The following is a 7,470-nucleotide window of genomic DNA, read 5'->3' on the forward strand; positions in this document are numbered from 1 at the left end:
GAATTATGCGTCCGCAAAACCCAGCTCCGTTTGACCGCGGCGTCGTACAAGGGCAAAATCGTCATTCCGAGACGCCCAAGGGTAAAACCGGAAAAAGCGAAAGGATAAGCAGTCAGTTTCCAAATCGCGAGAGCGAAGTAACGCGACGACCGAAGTCGCGTGGTGGGGAAAATTTAAATCGGATCTCTCGTCTCGCGACACGTCTTTTTGACGAGTCGTGGAGCGTCGCGTGGGCTGCTCATGGCCGTCGGATAGGCGAGGGAGGCGTTGCGGTACGTCCGATGGAGCGAGCGCCATATCGGGGAGATGGAGAGAGGAAGTTACGAGACGATTTACGAGATATATATGTCGGGAGTTAAATTGAAGTGACTCCGTGACTCGTACGTGATAGCGACCGTTATTTTGTCGGTATCGGGCAGTGGCTAAATCTAACGCCTGCGGCGGCGTCGCAGGACGCTGTGACCATTCCATGCAGGCTTTTCTCATAAGGTAAAAATACTTATAAATGAGGGATATTTCATTTTACCCTTTAAAATATCAAAGAACCTACCAAATTACTTTTAAAATTAATTGATTCAAAAAATTAAATATCTAAATTACTATATATATATATATATATTTTGTACATCTTATACTCTACATTCCGTAAGCACCTAGTATAATATATATATATTGGAGCACCTTTAGCAGATATTATGAAATAAAAATTTTTTATTTGTTTTTTACTTTTTTAAATATTTTATTTTTAATGATAATGGGATGTACTTTTGATTATTAATGGAACGAGATAAAATTAATTAAACAATTAGAAAGCAACATTTAATTACTTTTAAAGTGTCATTAATGTCATTGTCTTTATTTTCTTAGGACCCAACTTGTCAACTTTAATTTACGTTCTAGCATGAAGCCAACGCGTGTCATTTTCTCTAGCTATTAAACTTAAAATATTCCTCCACTTAAATTTTAATTTGAATCTTGAAAGCCATTGGCCACTAATGTCGCCATCAATCTTCATAGCAAGTTTATTAAATAGGATAAGAAATGTCAATTAAAATTAAAATAAAATAAATATGGTTGAGAAAAAGTTGACTGAATTTAAATTTATTTACTTATCCGATTTCTAATAGATCTACCCACATGTCGGAAATAGTTCGGATTAGCCTGAGTCAGGGTTAGTTTGAACCCTAACCTATCCGGGAGGGGTTAGACCGGTTATCATTTAGTAACCCATTTAACCACCAACCTGGACCATCAGTTCGATGGATTTTTTTTTAAATGTGAAATTTGTTTTAAAAAAATTCCATTGTCAATTAATATTTTTAGTCTCCTAAATGAAACTCGATAATATTTTTAAAAATATATATATTTTTATAAATTAGTGTAAGTTTACGAGTTAGGTTTTTAGTCTCCTAAATGAATTAATTAAATTAGTCTACTTTAAATGAATTAATATATTTTTATAAATAATATTTTTAGTCTCCTAAATGAATTAATTAAATTAGTGTAAGTTTACGAGTTAGGTTTTTAAAGAAGAATTATTTTTGTGGCCCTTTGCATTAATGGTATCATCTACTTTAATTAACCTAATCAATATGCTCGTTACCATTGACTCAACCACATTGATTCGCTCGACCATCTCAATTGGACTGATCAAATCAATTAAATAATCTTCTGTAAAAAAAGTGGAATCTGCCATCCAGCGGTCCTACACGATCAGTCCCACGACCACCTGTGAGGAGGTAAATCGAAAAACTGCAGTTGGTCACGACGGAGGAGGATATTACTCGACTTCGTCGAAATTCGAACTCTTATTCTCTTCTACAAGTCTGCTCCATCGTAATCAACTCAATTATGTCCCGAAGCAATCAAATCAATTAACTAAGTGTGTTGATACAATGGCAAAATAAATATCTTTTATTAGAAGAAAACAATGATTGACATTTCAAAGCATATCGATAAAGAATTTCAAATTAATCGAATCATATAACACAAACACATGATTGAAGCTAGACCCAACTAATGATTCCCCTTCTTCAGTAGGATCCCAAAGTTGTAGAGCAATGCCTTCTTCTTCTTCTTCCTTCGAAGCTTCTGTTGCTCGGTTCGATTCGCATGATCGACGCCATTGGAATTCATCTTCGAGTCCAAATCATCGTCGACGGTTTCCTCTTCCAGTCCAAAACCATCGTCCATGATTTTCACAGGATCTACCTTTCCATTTGTCGTTCCTTTCATGTCGTGGCCTTCTTGGTAGTGATCCTCCTCCTCAGTGTATTCTTCTTCTTCTTTGTCGGGGCTAGAATTCACTTGTTCTACATCTTCGATCGATTCATTCTTTTCATGTTTAGCCATTTCAGCTTTCAAGGAGGTGATTTCCTCTTCCAACTTTCGAATGGTGCTGATGAAGCTTTGCTCATCTTCGCATCTTTTATGGAGGCACACGAGCTCGTATCGTGCTTCGTCTAGCATCACCTCGTACCTTTCTTCTGTGTTTCGTAGAACTCGATTTAAGTGGTCTATCTCCTTGTGTGATTCTTCGATCTCGGTTTGCATCCTCGCAAGCCTTTCTTCCCTCTCTCTGGCTCCTATCGCCATGGCCTTGAATTCCAAAGCTAGACACTCCATTTCATCTTTGCTAAGCTTGAGCTCGGCGGTGAGCTTATCGTTCTCCTCCGCGAGGCTCTGAATTCTGGAAGAAGCGACCTTTTCGACATTAGCAGCCTCCGACTTCTCTTCCTCCAATCTCTGAAGCTCCAATTTCAGTAACTCAACTGTCTTCCCGATGTTCAGTGCATCTTGCTGTGCCAACTCGAGCTGCCTATTTGATTCCTCGAGATCAATCATCTGCCTTGCTGATTCAATCTCCAACGTGGTTATCCTCGCTCGAAGGATCGATATCTCCATTTCCGCATCCTCGAACAAAGACTTGCTCTCTTCCAACTTCACCATCATGTCTGCTAGAGAATCTGATGCTGAATTCTCAGACTGATGAGCTTCTTCAAGGTCCGCCTTCAGCCTCTCTGCTTTGTTCCTCCACTCATCCACCAACGCACATACATCTGATTCCCCGTTTCGGGCATCGGTCGCCTCGATCTGAAGCTTTTCGACCAAGGATTCCATGTGAACCAACTTCTCTTCAGCTATTTTTGCCCTTTCGAGTTCCAGTTTCAGCATGCCAATTTCAGCTTCCAACTTCTCAATCATCTCCCTTGATTCTCTACGAACACTGCCCAATTCAGACTCATGCAAGGCCTTCGCGAGCTCCGCCTTCTCTTCGTGTACTTTTGCGGCCCTTTTCGCTTCGTCTACCTCCCGCAATGCCGTCTCTTTTTCAGCCTCGGCATCCCTGAGCTCCTCCTTGACCCTGTGGAGTTCTTCAGCTATGCAACTCAGGGAAGACACATCTTGCTCATGCCGGCTGCTGCTGTTCCTTCTGCAATTCCTCTTCCAATTCTTTGATCCTGCATCTTTCGGCATCCAAGATCTCTTCTGTTTTCTCGACCTCTTCATTCATCAACCTCTTTGCTTCATTCATGTGCTCTAAAGCCTTGATCTTCTCCTGCTCGACGCTGCTCAATTGCTCCCTTGCTTTCTTGAGCTCCACCTCGACTGCCTCCAACTTCCCCTGCAAGCCTGGTTTCTGAGGCCAAACACAACAACAAGAATGAATCGATACGAAATTGCACCAAATAACTGAAACCATTCAATCCTTACACTAGGACTACTGGTGCTGTTCTTGCTAGAGGCTTTCGACTCGAATGACTTCGTCGGCCGATCGACCGAGCCGCGCGGTTTCGGAAGGGGGGAAGAAGAGTGCTGAGCATCTGACTTGGTGGATCCATTTCTGTTCAATCTGCTCACCTTAAGATCTCCTTGAGCCCTGCTGGAACCAGACCCATCGGAAACTCTAATTTCAGACATTTAACAAGTGGAACAAACACAAGAGTTGGAGGATACTCACTTGGCTTTGGAGGGCACCATCATCATCATCTTCTTCCTTCCAATAGACAGCTCTGAGATAAAGGAAGAACTGAGAAGAAGAAGAAGAAGAAGAAGAAGAAAGGCCACCTAAACTGCCATGTCTGGTTTTGCATGCAGCAAGAAGGCGATTATGGTGGTTGCATGAGTAACATCACTTGGTGTGTGACAGGGCACCTACAACAGTAAGCCTCTTAGTGTATCAATTTGGTGGCACTTCATATTCAGTGAGCATCATGTTTGAAATTATAATAATAATAATAATAATAATAATTAATAATATGATATAATGCAGAAATACAACTCAGAATTTGGTGTGAGGGAACCACTGAACAATGATCAGCTCCAGCTTGATCCAATACCCATAATGAGTTTAATGCCAAGGGCCCTTGCTGAGTCATTCTCCTCATAAAATAGGGTTTTCCTATAATTCATTGAAAGCTTTCCAGTAGTTTAAAGCTTAGGGGCCATTTTGGAAAAAGGTATATAGACTTATCGACCGACAACACGCTAAATCGAGAATCTAAAAGTTTCGACTCCGAAACATAACTGAATTGATTACGATAAAACATACTTACAGAAGAGAGCAATGGTTCAAATTTTGACTTCACTTCTCTGTCATGATCAACTGCAGTCTCTCAATTTACCACTTCATAGATGGTCGTGGGACCGATCATGTGAGACCGCTAGAGTGACGGATTTCATGTTTTACAGAAGAGAATCTAAAAGTTTTGGTTTCATCGATTTCATTGACTAAGAGCTTTACATGATATTTTTAATTAATAGGGTCCAATCTAAATATTTGCCCTAGCACTTGTGCAGTTTGGAAAGCATTAATAATAATATACAGCAGGATTATTATGAAGTTGAGGCCCAGGCCCATTTACTTCTAGATGGGCTGACATAGGGCGACGTAGAGGGCATCCCTTATCTGCTCCTGGGAGTAGAAACGCCGCGTCATCTCCACCGTCGCTTGCATGATCATGAGGTCCATCACGACCGTCACGTTCGCGTAGCTCACCTCCACATCCAGCTCCCTCAGCGCCACCATCAACCGCGCCGCCGCCTGGCGCCGCCGGTCGCACTCCACTATGATCATCGCCTCCCGCCCTAGCACCTTCACTTTCACCTCGGCCGCGGCGTCCTTCGTCGTCGTCGTCGGCTCTCTCTTGGTTCTATTGACCTTCGAATCGAGCATTTTCTTCTCCGATTCGAGGGTTTCCACTTTGATCCGTAGTTCGTTGATGTAGGCGACGGCGTCGGCGAGCAGAGAAGCCTTGTCCATCTTGGACACGTTGGGGACGACGGCACGCAGCGCGTAGAAGCGCTGGTTCAGCTTCTCCCGCCGCTGCCGCTCCGCTTCCACGTGGTCGAGCGGCACCTCGCGGCCGTTGGCCGGCTTCCGGCCTCGCTCGTCACCTCGCGACGCTCGTCACCTCGCCGACGCGTCGAGGTCCGACTGGTCGGAATCTCCGCCGAAGAGCCCGCAATTGCCCTCCTCGAGCGTCGGCCCTGCTGCCGCCGCGGAGGAGTTCTTCGACCCTTCGAAAGAGATGTGTTTGTCGATGTAGAGGGCTTCGCAGTCGCTTGCGGTGAAATTGAGATCTTGAGTCATGTGAATGGGGACTAGGGTTTCGGTGAGGCAACTGGCGGTGGGTTTCTCCATACGGGGCGAGGGCTTTGGTGCCATCGACGGCCAAGGCATCGAGGGTTCGGCGACGAACCCAAGCTCCATCGCTTGGGGTGGCGCCGGAGGCCAGGATCCAGCTTCCGGACGCGCGGCGCCGCTGTGGGTGAAGAGAAACCTCAACTTGCTCAGGATCTCCGAGCTCTGAGAGATCTCGTGAGTAGATCCAAGTTCGACGACGCCACAGCCGCCTCCCAGGGGGACGCAGGCCATCGTTCGCAGCCCGAAAGCCCGCGCTTGGCGCACCCGCTCACACGGTGCCGCCGCCATGGAATAATCGCCGGCGATCCACGCCGGCGAGCCCACCAGGAGGGCCTGTCCGGGGAGGCTGGCGCCTGCGGTGAAGTTCTGGGACATGGACACGAGGAAGAACCACTCGGTGTCGGTGACCTCCTCGTCAGCCCCTTCGTCAACGCTGCCGGAGATGAGTGCGTTCAGCTCCCGGAGCACGCGCTTCCGGTGCTCCTTCTCCTCCGGCGTGGTCGACGCGCCATTCCGCTTATCCTCCTCGCAGCCTTTGTAGTACCCGTCGCCCCAGCTGAGGACGGGGGAACCGCCGCCGGAGGACTGCCAGAAGATGGCGTAGGTCCAGGTCTCGCTGGCGTACTCGATGAGGGAGTGGAGACGCTGCTGCAGGTTGTCCGGGATCAAGTGCGGCGGCGCAGAAGAGGTCATAGTGGTGTGCGACGAGGAAGTGGAGCAGGAAGAGCTCGGGAGAGGGACGGGGGGTAGCGCCGGCCGCGGCCAGCGGACGTCGTGGCTGTCGGCGGCGGTGGAAGCGGATGAGAGGAACGGAACCATGCCGGAGGCGCTGTGGTGGGGCGGTCGAAGGCTCATGGACGGCACCGGAAGGTGACCCGACCCCACTGCTGGTCAGCAAGAGGGAAACGCTGTTATGGGCAGTGTCGGCGGACGCCGAGAGGGGTTTTATAGAGTACCCAAGCGGATTCATTGCTTCCGTTTGTAAACTTTTTTTTGTGGGCAAATTTTATTATCATCCATTTCACATACCCAAGTTTTTAAATATTAAAAATACTTAAATCATGAAATATAATTTTAAAATATATTTTTCTCTCTCTCTCTCTCTTTTCTCTTAGGTCCTGTTGGTTAGCAAATATCTCCTTATAATGAGTTTGTTATAAATTCTATTAAATTTTTATAAATTTATTATTTTTAATTTATATTATTTAATTTAGTCCAACATCCTTTGATTGCGTTCTCTATTTGGAGGAAAATTTCTGCAAATACGTAGATGGGGATCGAACCGTGGGTGGTCACAATCCGCATGTCCTATCGTTGCACCATTGCCTCGGGGACTATGATAAATCTCAATCAGTCTTATGGACTCAATCTCTGGGGGTGACCGGTCCGGTCCCACGGAAGTTTTCCACCGACCACCAGGGTAAATCGGGAAGCGCATACGCCGTAGATGTCCAACATCATTTGATTGTGTTCCCCAAAATTTTTGCAAATACGTCGCGGATCGAACCTGGGTCACAACCCAGATATCCTACCGTTGCATCAAAAAAACATTTCAAAAGTGGATTGATTTTGATTTTTTTGATTGAATTTAAACAAAAAGAGTATTTCTATGAGAAAAATAAAAGTGTATGCCGGAGGCCTTTTTTTATATTAATTTGGAAGAGAATTATTTACATGAAAAGAATTTTAATGGAGAAAATGTTGTTTTCACCCATTATAGTTTATTTTGTTTTGGGGGGAAAATAACATAAAAGGACACCATTATCCTATTTTTTTCATTTTTAATATCTTTATTTTATTACTATTCTAATGAATTTAATTAG

At 45.0% G+C, this 7,470-nt stretch overlaps 2 pseudogenes; both read right to left on the bottom strand.

Annotated features, from left to right (window-relative positions):
* Nucleotides 1-2,016: 2,016 nt before the first annotated feature.
* LOC141828371 (WEB family protein At4g27595, chloroplastic-like) lies at nucleotides 2,017-4,116 on the bottom strand (annotated as a pseudogene).
* A 535-nt stretch (nucleotides 4,117-4,651) lies between these two features.
* LOC141827906 (transcription factor MYC2-like) lies at nucleotides 4,652-6,544 on the bottom strand (annotated as a pseudogene).
* Nucleotides 6,545-7,470: the final 926 nt, after the last annotated feature.

The sequence above is a fragment of the Curcuma longa genome, chromosome 4 (assembly GCF_044706935.1).
Source record: "Curcuma longa cultivar G26 ecotype Majalengka, Jawa Barat chromosome 4, ITB_CL_G26_1.1, whole genome shotgun sequence".
Lineage (NCBI taxonomy): Eukaryota > Viridiplantae > Streptophyta > Magnoliopsida > Zingiberales > Zingiberaceae > Curcuma > Curcuma longa.